Source organism: Physeter macrocephalus, chromosome 18 (genome assembly GCF_002837175.3).
Source record: "Physeter macrocephalus isolate SW-GA chromosome 18, ASM283717v5, whole genome shotgun sequence".
NCBI lineage: Eukaryota > Metazoa > Chordata > Mammalia > Artiodactyla > Physeteridae > Physeter > Physeter macrocephalus.
The window spans coordinates 5,980,988-5,995,437 of NC_041231.1; the positions used below are offsets into that span (position 1 = coordinate 5,980,988).

The 14,450-nt window shown below is 43.0% G+C and overlaps 1 protein-coding gene across 1 annotated transcript in view; it reads right to left on the minus strand.

The window, feature by feature from the left end:
• The window catches only part of MGLL (monoglyceride lipase), a 211,791-nt gene extending 200,636 nt beyond the window's left edge, over window positions 1-11,155 (minus strand). The window contains exon 1 of the mRNA XM_028479696.2: window positions 11,112-11,155. The gene's annotated coding sequence lies outside the window, so the exon portion shown is untranslated. The remainder of the gene's footprint in view (window positions 1-11,111) is intronic.
• Between the last annotated feature and the right edge of the window lie 3,295 nt (window positions 11,156-14,450).

Below are 14,450 nucleotides of genomic sequence, written 5' to 3' on the forward strand. Positions count from 1 at the left end.
TTGTATTTATATTTGTGTTTATATTTAACAAGTGTTTTGTAAACATAGAGTTGAGTCTTTTTTTTCTGTCAAATCTAACAATCTGACTTTTCGGTGGTGGGTTTATTCCATTTACATTTAAGTTACTCATATGCTTGAGTTTAAGTCTACCATCTTGCTATTTATTTTCCATTTGTCCTTTCTGATCCTTTATTCCTCTTTTCCAGGCTTCAAGCTTTTTTTAAGTATTCCTTTTTATCTCCTCTACTGGAGTTGAGTTTTAACTCTTCAGATTATAATAAGCCTCCTTAATTAATCATACTCTACCTCAAACTGATATCATATATTTTCCTTTACATATGATATATATCCCTCCACATACTTGCTTTAAATGGTCAGTAATTTTCAAATGTGTTTTTTAAACTAGTCTTTTATATTTACCTACCCATTTACATTTCTCGTGGTCCTCATTCCTTCTTGAATATATGGACTTCTAACTGGGACCTTTTCTCTTCATCCTGAAGAACTTCCTTTAGTAGTTCTTACACTGCAGGCCTTCAAACAAGAATTTACTTTAGCTTTTTTGGAAAATGTCTTTATTTCACATTCATTTTTGAAAGACATTTTACTGGGTTTAGACTTCTATACTGAAGGTCTTTTTTTTTTTTTTTTTTAAACACTTTTCAGACGTCACTCCTTTGTCATGTGTCCTCCCATTATTTCTGGTGGTCAGCCATCATTCTTTTTATTGTTCCCCTATGTTAATGTCTTTTTATGGTTCTTCTCAATGTAATTTCTTAATTTTTCTGCCTGCTTTTAAGATTTCTCTCTCCATTTTTGGTTTTCACTACTTTGGCTATGAAGTACTTAGATGTGCCTTGGTCTTTGTGATTTTTCTCAGAGTGCACTGGGCTCTCTGGATCTGTGGGCTGATGTCCTTCATCAATTTTAGGAAATATTTGGCCATTATTTCTTCATATGTTTCTCTTTTCTCCTTCTAGAAGTTGAAATGTACATATATTAATTTGATATTGTCCTATAGATCTTCAGTCCTCTGTTCTTTCTTAAAAATTATTCTTTTTCCTTTCTGTACGTCACGTGGATAATTTCTATAACCTGTTTTTGTGTTTACTTACCCTTTCATCTGTTGTGTCTAGTCTGCTGTTAAAGACTTCTAATGAGTTCTTCATTTCAGATATTTTTCAGTTCTAGAATTTGGTTTTTATAGTTTCCATTTCTCTGCTAAAATTTTTCATCTGTTCATCCATTTTGTCAACTTTTTCCAATAAATTCTTTCACATATAACAGTATTGTAAAGCTCTTGTCTGCTACTTCCATCATTTGGCTTATTAGTAGGTCTGCTTCTTTTGACTACTTTTTTTTTCTCCTTCTAGATTATGAATCCACTTTCATCCTTTTTCACATATAAAAGTGGTTTTTTTTTTTTAACTGAATGCTGGGCATTCTGTGAATCCTACTAGACACTCTGGATTTTGTCATCTTCCTCTATAGGGTGCTGAGTTGTGTTCAGGGAGACTGTTGGATCACCTCAATTTTGTTGAGGCTTGATTTCCAGTCAGTTTTCTCTTAGTCACAGGGCACAGCCCTTATTCCTATGGCATGACTCTTACTTGTAATAAGGATATTCAGGATATGTGAGTAGGCCATTCTGGGTTTTAACTGAATGCCCAGAAGGGAGGTTCACCAAGGTCTCTGGCTTGGTTGGCTGGAATTCTTCAGTGCTGTGTGACCTCTGAAATCTCTGTTCAACTCTCTGTTCCCTGGGAGCTGTTCCCTACTAAGCCCCATGGCATCTTGCCCTAGATTTTGCTCAGTTGAGGATTTAACCAAGCACCTGAAGGGGAACCTCCCACAGCAGGGGTCCCCAACCCCCAGGTCTCAGACTGGTTAGGAAGCCAGCCGCACAGCAGGAGGTGAGTGGCGGGCTAGCGAGCCAAGCTTCATCTGCTGCTCACCATTGCTCGCATTACCGCCTGAACTGTCCCCCCACCTGTCCCCAGTCCATAGAAAAATTGTCTTCCACAAAACCGGTCCCTGGTGCCAAAAATGCTGGGGACCGCTGTTCTGCAACATTAAGGGATTCCTTCTCAGCTGCTCTCTCCCATCTGGTACCAACATACGAACTGCAGCCGTCTTAGCAGCCCCAATCTCTGCTGTTTCCTCTGCCCAGGAAACTGATGCTCTTCACTGGACTAAATTTTCCTGTACTGTGGTTTGCACATCACCTCCCAGCAAGAAGCCAGGTTAAATATGGAGGTCATCCTGAGTGCTTCCCTTGACTCAAGGATCATGGCTAAAAACTACATGGCTGCCCACTTCCCTCTGGGCCTACCCTACAGCTGAGGTGGTGCCCTCATCACAGGTCCCAGCCCCCTCCTCTTTCGCATCAGGCAGTTATAGTCAGTCCCATTCCGGCTGACACTCTATCCAATGCCCCTACTCCTTTCATTCTGAGCCCTTCCTAAGACACAGGAATTACAACATGGCCATTATTTGGAGGAAGGTGACATTCAACAAAAAGCCTCCAAAATGTCTCAAAATACAAAGATTATATAACAACAACAACAACAGGACGATGGCTTCTAAACATAGGAATGTATTCTATTGAAAGCCAAATTCAACATGAGAAATTAGAAACCCCAGAATAGCTGCTGGCTTGCATTGCATTTTAACAAGGCAGAAAATCCTCTGGACAAGATGCCCTAATGGAGGAATGCAATGACAATTCACAATTCAAGGCAACTATGCAATTCATAACAAACAAACAAAACAAAAAACAGGAAAAATATATATATTTCAGCCTGAGATTGAGAATGTGTGTGTGTGTGTGTGTGTATGTATGTGTGCATATAATGTATTCCCAATCTCCAGCTGAAGTTAAAAACACAAGTAAAAAGCTCTGCTCCAGGAAGGCATCAAAAAGTTTCCAGGAATATTCTGGGCACCTTCTGTAGCTGGCAGCAGATTGGAATTGAAGGTTTATCACAGAGAATCTATAAAATGGAAAGCAGGGACTTCCCTGGTGGTGCAGTGGTTAAGAATCCGCCTGCCAATGCAGGGAACACGGGTTTGAGCTCTGGTCTCGGAAGATTCCACAAGCCGCGGAGCAACTAAGCCCGTGCACCACAACTACTGAGCCCACGTGCCACAACTACTGAAGCCCACGCGCCTAGAGCCCGTGCTCTTCAACAAGAGAAGCCACCACAATGAGAAGCCCGCGCACCGCAACGAAGAGTAGCCCCCACTCTCCGCAACTACAGAAAAGCCCACGTGCAGCAACGAAGACCCAATGCAGCCAAAAGTAAATAAATAAATTTATTATTTTTTTTAAAAAGCAATGAACAGACAATTAACATTAACAATTCATTATATGCACTACTAGGCCCACTATAGGTGCTGTCAAATATTTTCGAATAAACGTATATAACCCAAATCTTTAAGCATTCATCACAGTAGGCTTCCCCTCAAGCAACACACTTAGATTCTTCCCGAGTTCCCTTTGTTGACCTGAGTTCTTATCCAGCCACTGTTTACTGTTTTTGCAAATTTGTTTAACTTGGAAAATGCTGCCACGTTTCTGAGAAGCATTTTATCTTCACATCTGGCTTTGGGGACCATCAGCTTACCAAGCCCACTCATGCCTGCCAATGTTTACACAAGCTTTATTTCAGAAATCTGGTAAACTCTGGCTTTGAAACACGAGTATAGAAGATTTTTAACATAAGAAGCCCTGCATGCATTGTTATTTTAAAATAAATGTATGCAACTGTTACATTTTGTGCTTCTGGGGTTTTGTTTTCCACAGCTGACTGGACACACTCCCAGCCAGGAAATAAGGTCAGTAAAACAGCTGCAATCATGAAAAAGCGACCAACAGCTGAGAGAACCAAGGAAAAGGACTGCTGCTGTATTAATGTGATGCTGTGGAAGAAGCAACCTACTTAAAGATATAAAATGCTAAGGTGTGAGATTTCCATACAGTGCTTCTTAAAGGCTCAGAAAATTGTAAATATGTTGGCAACACTTCATGGATATATTCACACATATAAAATATATCACGTGAAATATACCATTTATCCTAAAGGATGCTTAGTTCTGAGGTTAATGAACACTCAGGTACTGGAGTGGAAGAAATTTAACATTTTTCTTCCTGGAAACCAGTAACTTTGTTCTCATCTCAACCCTGCTTCTATCTAGTTGTGTGACCCTAAGTAAATCGTAGAAATAACCTGAGTTGTCTTAGTTTCCTTGTTTGAAACCAAACGATTCCTCAGAATTCCGTTATTTTATCCACCCCACTCCCAGAAGTCTGTAATTCTCTGGGAACTTGATGTATTTGTTTCAGATAATTATTGAATACATTCTTTTAGCTGAGTGCTATGGATTGCAATGAAAGAATGGTTGGTAGGAAATATTTATGCCATGTCAAAGCTAATGTTTAGAGCATAGAAAACAGGCAGCAAATGTCTGACTCAGGATCCTGGTATACACTCTTATTGTCAAACCTAACCTTTTAAATTTTAAGTCAGATGCTCTGAGGTTAGTCATATGATGAATGAATTCACAAATGACTTTCATGCTTATATGTCCCTACATGGACCCTCACATGGGCAAGTATTGCCATAGCTACTCTCTATAATGAACATAGAGATTGACGCTAAAGAATTAATTAGCATTTTCTTTAAAATGTTTAAATCATCACAACAATTTGCTAGCATCTACAGATTCACACTTTTCACTTAACTAATTATACTTCCCTATGGCTCTTCAGATCTTTATGTCCCTCTAAACACCAATCTGCAAGTTATAAGATAGAATCACACACGTATATGGTCCATTTTCTCTCATATATTGTACACTTTTCCTTTAGAACTACGTCATCTTCATTTATAATGGCTAAAAATATTTAATGGAGTTGCTATAACAATTTTTTTTCAACTTTCTCTCTCTTAAACTAAAATAAGTGAATTAGGGTCTATTATTAGCATGTTTTTGTCTCTTTCTTCTTGTATCTCAATTTATGCCTAATGAAAGATGATATGCGATACATAGATATTTATCACCACTATATTTTCATGGTGGTTTGTATTCACTAGCATTATAAGGTACTTTTGTCTTGTTTAGTACTTTTTGGCCTGGATTTTAACTTTTTTACTATTAGGGACATGACCCCTTTACACACACACTTTGGCTTTTTGCTGCGGTATCTTTGCCCATGTTTTTATTTTGCTTTTCTCTTTTGCTTTGTGACTCAATCTGAAAATCTTTTTCTTCTAATGGGAAAATTATATTTACATTTATTAGTATGACTTGTTTGATTTTAGTTCTGTCATAATTTATATGTTTTCTGTTTTTAGATACTGCATTATGACAATTCCTGAAGCACTTTTAAGAAGTGTTAACATCTTTGGAATTGGGATGTCTTAAAATTGATGGTATGTCATGACTTAATTGGCAACACTGTTTCTTTATATAATGATGATTAAAATAATGGTGATTTTATAACCAATACAATCGTAAGAGTCAATAAAGTTTGGTATATATTTTAAAATATATTTGATGTATTTTGTTTAATTTTTATTGTTGTTCTATATCTACTAAGGAAGATTTGCACTCTGTTCTAGTGGTTACTTTTATGTTTATATAAAACCTGTAATCTCCTCTTTCTTTTGCTAGTATCCATTGGTTCCTGGAAAAGTGAACAATAGAATTAGCTTTTGTCTCTTCCTCCCTAACCCCTTCCCATCTTCCACAACCCAAAGCTAGTCAATAACACTGTTTCTATTAACGTTTATCTTTTCATTCTTAAATATTCTTAAATGTGGACAACACAACTTGTCAGCTTTAAAGACAAAGCAATCCACAAGCTTGTTCTATCTTACTTATACACTGCCAGGGCATATGACATTTATACTATGCATCAGTTTTCTCTGTTTAACAAATCACCTCAAAATGTGTAATTTAAAACAATGAACATTCATTATTCGTCACAGCTGAGCAGCTCCTGGGGGTCAGCTTGGCTACATCATCCAGGTACGAGGCTGGCAATGGGGTTGGTCCTGAGAGGCCTCATTCGCAGGTCTAGCAGTTAGCTTGACTTGATGTCAGCTGAGGCAGAAGCCAGAAGCCCCTAATCATCCAGCAGGCTAGCCTGGGCTTGTTCAGATGAAGGCAGAGGGGCTTTCAGCAGCAAGAGAGGGCAAGCCCCAACACACAAGCACAGTCAAGTCTCTGCTTGTGTTACATCATTCTTCTTGCGCTGACCAAACAAGTCACATGGCCAAGGCCAGAGTCAGTGCCGGAGAAGGGCCGTTTTGCAGTCTACCCCGTGCCCTATCCCATTAATCTGGTTCCCTTGTTATTTTTGCCTAATGTCTCTTGCCAAACGTATTCGACATTCAATCCTTTTCTGAAGTTCCCTCTGGAGTTCATCCTCCAATGGTTCCCTGAAGAGGGATTCATGAAGGCAGCTGTAGGGTGGGGAGGAACCTTCTTCTAACCCGCACAAAGGCACGGTGTATGCCGGCAGTGCTGACTTTCAGCTGAATCTAAGGAGGAAGAGGATGTTGCTATAATACACGGGCTGGGGATGGCCAAACTTCCATCGCTGCACTGCTGTGTTTCACTCAAAGTCAGCTGCCAGGCCCCAGGTCTCACTGGATTAGGACAGCTCTTTTTTTTTTTTTTTTGCTGTACGCAGGCCTCTCACCGCCGTGGCCTCTCCCGTTGCGGAGCACAGGCTCCGGACGCGCAAGCTCAGCGGCCGTGGCTCACGGGCCCAGCCGCTCCGCGGCACGTGGGATCTTCCTGGACCGGGGCACGAACCCGTGTCCCCTGCATCGGCAGGCGGACTCTCAACCACTGCGCCACCAGGGAAGCCCTAGGACAGAACTTTTTCGCATCCAGGAGCCAGCACTGAGGTCTCTGGGGCAGGGGGCGGAATTTACATCCCTGAGGCGGAGCCAGCATCACAGACCCATGGTTCCTGGATTCACTTGCTCCCCAGTTACAGCAGGACACATCCGTGCCCTTTTCTAAGTAACTTCCACCCACAACGGCAAGGTATTTCCTATCCTCCCACGTGCTTGGGCCAATGAGATTTTAGCAGAGGCTTGAAAGTGCCTGCGCGCTTGGACTGCCATCTGTGCCTCTTCCGTTTCCGCGAGGAGAGCATTCCTGGCCAGTCCATTGGTCCAAGGACGCCGAGAGGTCTGTGAGCAGAGCAGGGGCCCCCAGCCGAGCCAACCAGGCCAGCCCAAGCCACCCTCCGGTCCTGAGTATTGTCCTAAGCAACTGAGTTGTGAGGTGGTTTGTTATACAGCAGTGTTGTCATCACTGAGAATGTAGTCTGTGAGTGTCGGTGACCCTGGCAAAACCCTCAAGGGCCCCAGTGAAAAGGCGACCTACATTCTGGCTTGGACCACGGCCCTCTCAGACCCCCGCTGGAGCCTCTCCTCGCACAGCTGACGGCAGGGTTCTGCCCCTGGAGTAGCCAGAGCCCCATAAGGCTCCGGGCTTCCTTTATTCCCCCAGTTCTCTCAGTCCTCACCACTCCCAGACTCTAAAACATCCCCGCTCTTTCCCACTTGGCACAGTGCTGAAGACGCAGGAGTCCCTTAAGACCTATTATTTGAATAAATTAATCAGTGAATGCACTGCAAGGTCATTTTCTGAAAGTGTCATGGGAGTTAAAAGGTCCACATCGCATCTAATGCACTTCAATACATCACTGATATTATGAACCAATAAGCAAAATTACATTTTCAGTGGAATTTGACTTTGATTACATTTCATTTAAAATCTAGCTCCAGGATTCCAACACTGACACACGTTTTGATGGCTGGTAGGACGCTGTGACAAGAGAAGGTAAAATTTCCCTAAATGTCCACTAGCTTCTGAAGTTAGTATCAAGAGAAACCCATTTGGGCTAAAAGAAATCTGTCCCTGCACTAGTACACTTCCTTAATCACTCGGCAGAACTAAAGCTGGATTCTTTACTGCCTACTTCTCAGAACTTTTAATATGCTAATGCACATTGTAAAGCTCTGAGAGGGGGAATCAGTACACCGCATTTCCTAAGCCAACTTGGCCCTGGAACGCTGAGAACTTCTTGTGCTTAGGGCATTGGTATGATTGATACCAGCCCATGGAACAGTTGGAAAATTTCTGCTCTCTTCCAATGGCCTACAAAGTAATGAATCATTTTGTCAGTTACACAGTTACATTTAAATTCCACCTTCCTGGCCCTAAACTGACCGCCCCTGTGGTTGGTACCCTTTTTATGGCTGCAGCACGTTTGAAGGAAATAAAAGGATCAAGGTGGGGGGGGCGGGGGGAGGGGAGCTGGGTAGGAAGCCACTAAACAGGTCCGAAATGACTGCAGTGAAAACCTTTCTTCAGCTGCGCAAAGTCTCACAGGTCTGTAAACAGTCCATGGTTACCTGGCTATTCACCCTGTGACACTGGGTCTTGGACTAGACTTGTGGCTGGAGCTACACTAATGAGGAAAGCTTTGAAGCACTCAGGGAACCCTGGGCGTCGGCACCGGCGCAGGTTGCAAGACACCCTTTCACTCCTGTTGTGAACAAGCACCATCCTGCATCTCACAACCTGATCGTTGCTGTGGCTGCACACAGACGAACTTGGAGCAAAACAAATTCACACAGGCTCAAGATTTAACGGCACACCTGTCCTCAGAAGTCACAGCATTGCTGCAAGCTCCCCGAAAACCAGAGGGAAACCAAAGAGCCAATCGTGGCAAATTACACAGCCCCCAAACTACATGAACATGGCCGATTAAATGATATCCAAATAGGTCACCGATTTTTTCAACTGTACTCTGCTTAATTTAGTTATTGGGACTTCCCTGGTGGCACAGTGGTTAAGAATCCGCCTGCCAATGCAGGGGACACGGGTTCAAGCCCTGGTCCGGGAAGATCCCACATGCCACGGAGCAACTAAGCCCGTGTGCCACTACTACCGAGCCTATGCTCTAGAGCCCGCCAGCCACAACTGCTGAGCCCACGTGCCTCAACTGCTGAGCCCACGTGCCTCAACTACTGAGCCCATGTGCCTCAACTACTGAAGCCTGCACACCTAGAGCCCATGATCCACAATGAAGAGTAGCCTCCGCTCACCACAACTAGAGAAAGCCCGTGCACACAGCAACGAAGACCCAAAGCAGCCAAAAAAATAAATTAATTTAAAAAATTTTATTAGAGTTATTTCAAAACAAACACAAACACAAAAGCAAAAATGAAAAAGGCCTCTAGCCCACTTGGTCCTCCAGAGGTCACAGGAATAGCATGCATGACCTTGGACCCACATGGGTTGGGTTCAAATGTCTGCATGTATGGAAAAATCAGTGACAGACCAAACTGCCCTTAAAAATCTCTTTTCTCCAAGGTGCATGACATGTGGTTTGTGCCTGCAGTACTGCTCCCTCAGTGAGAGCCACTGAGGCCAAGAGTTAGAGGCATTTTCCACGGAGAGAAAAGTAACGTTATCAGGGGACACACCAGGTAACTCTGACAAATGGAAAGGCCTGCCTGGCTCTTGGACAGAACGCTCAACATTGTAAAATTGCGTAGTTTCCCCAGACTAGCATATTGGGGTTTTTTTTTAGCAATCCTAAATAAAATTACAAAGTGATTTTTCTTGGAAATTTGACAAATGACTCTAAGATTGAAGTGGAAAAGTAAACATGTAACATTAGTCAAGAAATACTGAAAAAGAAGAAAAACTTATCCTGAGCTTGAAGCCAAGCAGTCATCAACTAGATTCCTTCAACTGTAACTTGCTTAATAAACAATATCCTGTAACCTGCCTTCACTAATTGTTCTTGCAAATTGCATACCCTCCAAACTTCAGGTAGCTTAGACAAAGCATCACAAGACTCCCTACAGATAACTCCTCTGACATAGGGTCACTATAGTAACAGTTGCTTCCACTGTTTTTCAGGAACAGGGAGCTAGTCTTCCCCAGTTCAAACCGGTCAAGATCACAGACCATTCAGCTCGGCCTGTGTGAGTATCTAACGGATGACCTTTTGACGTCAGAGGGCCAAAAACTCCACCCTCAGATCATGCTAATGCTGCCATTTTCTGAACATGCTTCCCATGAAGAGGCATGTTACTCAAATACACGTGCACGGACCACTGATTACCTCACCTTCTTCCTTCCTCTAATCACCTCCCTCTGCACCTCCAACCACCCTATACTCTTCACTCATAAATATCCTGAACCCCTCGCCTTCAGGGAGAAGGATTTGAGACTGGTTCTGCTATATTCTCACTTCGTTGCCTTGCAAATAAACCCTTTCTCTGCTGCAAACCTCCACATCTCAGCGTTTGGCTTGCTGCGTGTCGGGCAAACGAACCAGGTTCCATAAAAAGTTAAAGGACATTATAACATTATAAAGCTGTAAGAATTAAAGTAGAATGTTACTGAGACAGGATAGACAGATCGCCCAGTAGGAAAAAAGAGAGTGTAGAAAACAGACAAAAGTAAATAAGAATATTTAGTACAGGAGAAAGCTAGAATTTCAAACCAGACACTGCAGAGAGAGTGTTCAATATTGGATTGTGACAACCAACTCAACACTCAGAAAAAAACAAAATAAACCTGGATTCCCACATCACTCTTTACACGGAAACAAATCCCGAGAGGATTAACATTTAAAGAGTTTCAAAGAGACAAAGCCATAAACATACTAGAAGAAAAACTGATGCATTTTTAAATAATCTTGGGTTGGAAAAACATTTCTAAACATGTTTCAAAACCAGAAAAGAACAAAAAACCCTTGTAAAAATTCCATAAAGTTGAAACACAACAGGAGTAGGAAGGGGATATTTGTAATGCATTACAAGAAAAAAACGTAATATCATTTATACCTCAAACCTCAAATAAACCAATAATAAAACAAACAGGGAAAGAAGCTGAACAAGAAAACTACAAAGGGATACAAACGGACAATAGCCATATGAAAAGATGTTCAACTCTGTTAACAGTAAACAGTGAAAATAAAAACAGGATAATATTTCCAGCCTAACAGAACATCACAGGTGAAAAAGACTGCAAAGGCCAGTGCTGGCTAAGAGGTAGGTACTTACACGTTTGGTGGGTGCAGTCTGCTGGCAAAACCTCTGATGTGAAGTACGCACACCTTTCACCCAAGAAATGACATTTCTAAGAATCAGAGGAAGAAAATCGTTAGAAGTTCAATAAGCTTTATGTACAAGGATTTTCATCACAGTATTGACAATTGCTAAAAAAAAAAGTTAGAAAGGACTGAGATGACCATGGATTAAAAACAGTTAAGTAAATTCTGGTACAGTTTGTACCATACCATGCAAACACCACAAGTTATGATCTGTGTTTACTGACATGAAAAGCTGCCTATAAGCTGTCAAAGCATCAAACCAAGCCACAGAAGAAGTGTGGTTCCTTTTAGGAAACAGGCTGTGTGTTTGTCTCAAAGGGCACATGACGTTATTTTCTAGAACAAGGCTTGTCAAAAGGGTGCTGTGGTTGTTATCTTTTTGGTATAATTTGATTTAGTTTACTATGCTTACATAAAAATTTCCATAACCAAAGTTTTCAAAAAAGAAAAAACAAGAATAAACAGGTAAGAAAAGCCAGGCCGAACTTTGAACTGAAGAAAGTGACTAGGGGGTCCAGAGAGTGATCCAACTACAGGTGGCACAGTTCCGTGTGTGATCAGGGAGGCTTTCCGAGTCCATAAGAAAAAGGTGAATTATTAACAAACGGTGGTGGAAAATCTACGGCATCATTTAGGAAAAAGATGGCCTCTCTCCTCTCACCACAATTGATTCCAGCTGAGTTAGAATTTAAATGTAAGAAATAAAGACAAAAAAGACAACAGGCTATAAGGATGTATCGCACAACACGGGGAATACAGTCAGTGTTTTGGTATTTTGTAATTACTGTAAATGAAGTGTAACCTTTAAATTTTTTAAATTTATTTTTTATACAGAGTACTAGAAAATACAACAGAAGAAAGTTTTTATAATCTTCAGGTGTGTGATGGGAGAGGGGTCTTCAGAGAATCCCAGAGGCCTTAAAAAGCAAAGATTAATAAATTTGATTCTATAACAAATTTTAAATCCTATATGAAAAGGTACCATAAACCAAATTAAAATACAAATCTCATCCAATGAAGAATATAGTATTTATTAGCAATATAACAAAGTCTTCCTGGAAAGATATAACCAAAGCCATGGTTACGGGCCATTTTGTTTCCTTCTTCTTCACGTTTTGAATTTCCTTAATTTTTGCCATTGAATAAAAACTTTTATAAGTAAACCAAAACTCTTTGTAAAAAATTAAAACCAAAAAAATCTGGAAGGAAATAAAATTATTCACAAAAATGTTTGAAACAGGGAACGGAGAGCAGGACTTTCGAAGCTTAGAGGTAAGAGAAGGAAAGGAAGCCGTTTCCCGTGCGGGTCCTCCACCGGGTCTCAGACCCCCGGACCCCATCAGACCGCCGAGCCACCTCCTGGGGAGGGGATGAGACCCCGAGCTCGGACCAAACCATGACGTCCACATGGAGGTTCAAATGTGCCACTCGAGGAATGACAGGGCCTGCCAGTTTTTGCTCAAAGCTCTTCAATACGCACCATGTCACAAAGCCCAATCACAGCTCCTGGAAAATAACAAAATCTGGGTAATGAAATAAAGTCTAACCTTTTTTTTCCTTTGTGCGTAGTCTAGTTTCACTCGCTCACAGAAGGCCCCGGGCAGAGGCCTCGCACCCCGACATCCGAGGCCGGCTCCTCGAGGCAAACGGCCGCGCAGAGACCACAGAGACGCCACCGAGAGCTCACCTCAGGACGGCGGCGGGGGGCCGTGCGCAGAGGCACCGCCCACAACTCTGGAAGACGGCGGCGGGCCGTGCGCAGAGGCGCCGCCCACAACTCTGGAAGACGGTGGCGGGCCGTGCGCAGAGGCACCGCCCACAACCCTGGAAGACGGCGGCGGGCCGTGCGCAGAGGCGCCGCCCACAACTCTGGAAGACGGCGGCGGGCCGTGTGCAGAGGCGCCGCACCTGAACCGCGATGCCAAGGGTGAGCAGCTGATCTGCGCCCGATCCACAAGATCCACAAGAACTCCGCCCCCTTCCCCCTGATGCCGCTGAGAATCTGTAAAGCGGCCCCGCCCAGGAGCCCCCACCTCTCCATCATCTGCTCAGAGGGTAAAGCCTTCTTTTCCTTCTCAACTGAACTTGGTCTCCGTTTACTGGCTCCAGTGGCGTGGGGCAGAAGGACCCGTGTGGGGAACTAACTGGAAAGGTCGGTAACAACCAGCGGGAAGGGGAAAGGGAAGGGCGTGTCGCTTCCTCCTGGGGGTCTCTCCCAGAAGTTACCCGCACCTCTTCCTCTCAGATGCCGTACGTGGCTGCAGGGAAGGCGGGGAGACGCCGTCTTTATTCTGGGAAGTCTCACGCATAGGTCATAGTACCATGGGAGCAAGAGAGGATGGATGGGTGTTGCAGCCTAGCACGTAGCGCATGATCCCGTTTGTATAAGATACACCCCCAGCAGTCACACACGTGCACCTGGACAATGGGAGGACGCTTGAAAAATATTGGGACTTTGGGTGAGTTTTGCTTACTTCCTTGAACTTTTCGTATTGATTGAATTTTTGGAAATGGATGTATTTTTCAGTATAGCTTCTTTTCCAAAATGAATGATGTACATGAAATCGAAGGCCAGAGACTTCTTGTTGAAAGACATGTGACCCACGGGACGCTCTGGATCTGGGACGGCCCTTCAGAGTCTCCCAAATTGAGGGCCTTTGTACCCACCTCAAAGACCAGTCATTGGAGGTAGACTGCCTCTGGGAGGGGTGAAAGCTTGGGCAAGGCAGCTCCTCTGGGCCCAGAGAAATTCCAGGAGGGGACCAAGCTATTGGAGCTCAGCAGCTAACACTCAGCAGGTGGAAAGTTTCTCCCTGCTGAAGGGGGTTCTGTGTGGTGGGCTGCAGTGTACACGACACCAGGGACAGAAAGGCACGGCCTGGAGCTGGAGAAGGAAGCAGAGGAAAATCAGAAATGTCACTTTACACAGAACCACTGTATGCAACCACTATTTTTCTTCATATCTTCCTCAGAAAAGAGAGTAGTCTTAAAACTAAACCTAGGTATGGCAAAGTATGAACCTGAGCCTAAGCAAGAGAAAACACTAGACAGACCCAAATGGAGAGACTCTACAAAGTAACTGGCTTGAATATTTCCAAAACGTCAAGGTCTTGAAAGGCAAAGGAGACCTAGGAAATGTTCCTGACTGAAGGAGACCAAAGAGACACAAGAAAATGCAGTGTGTGATCCTGGATAGCGGATTGTGTGAAGAACAAGATTAGGACTTGGGCAAAATTCAAATGTAGATTGGAGGTACGATAATAGTTTTGTTATTGATGTTAAATTTCCT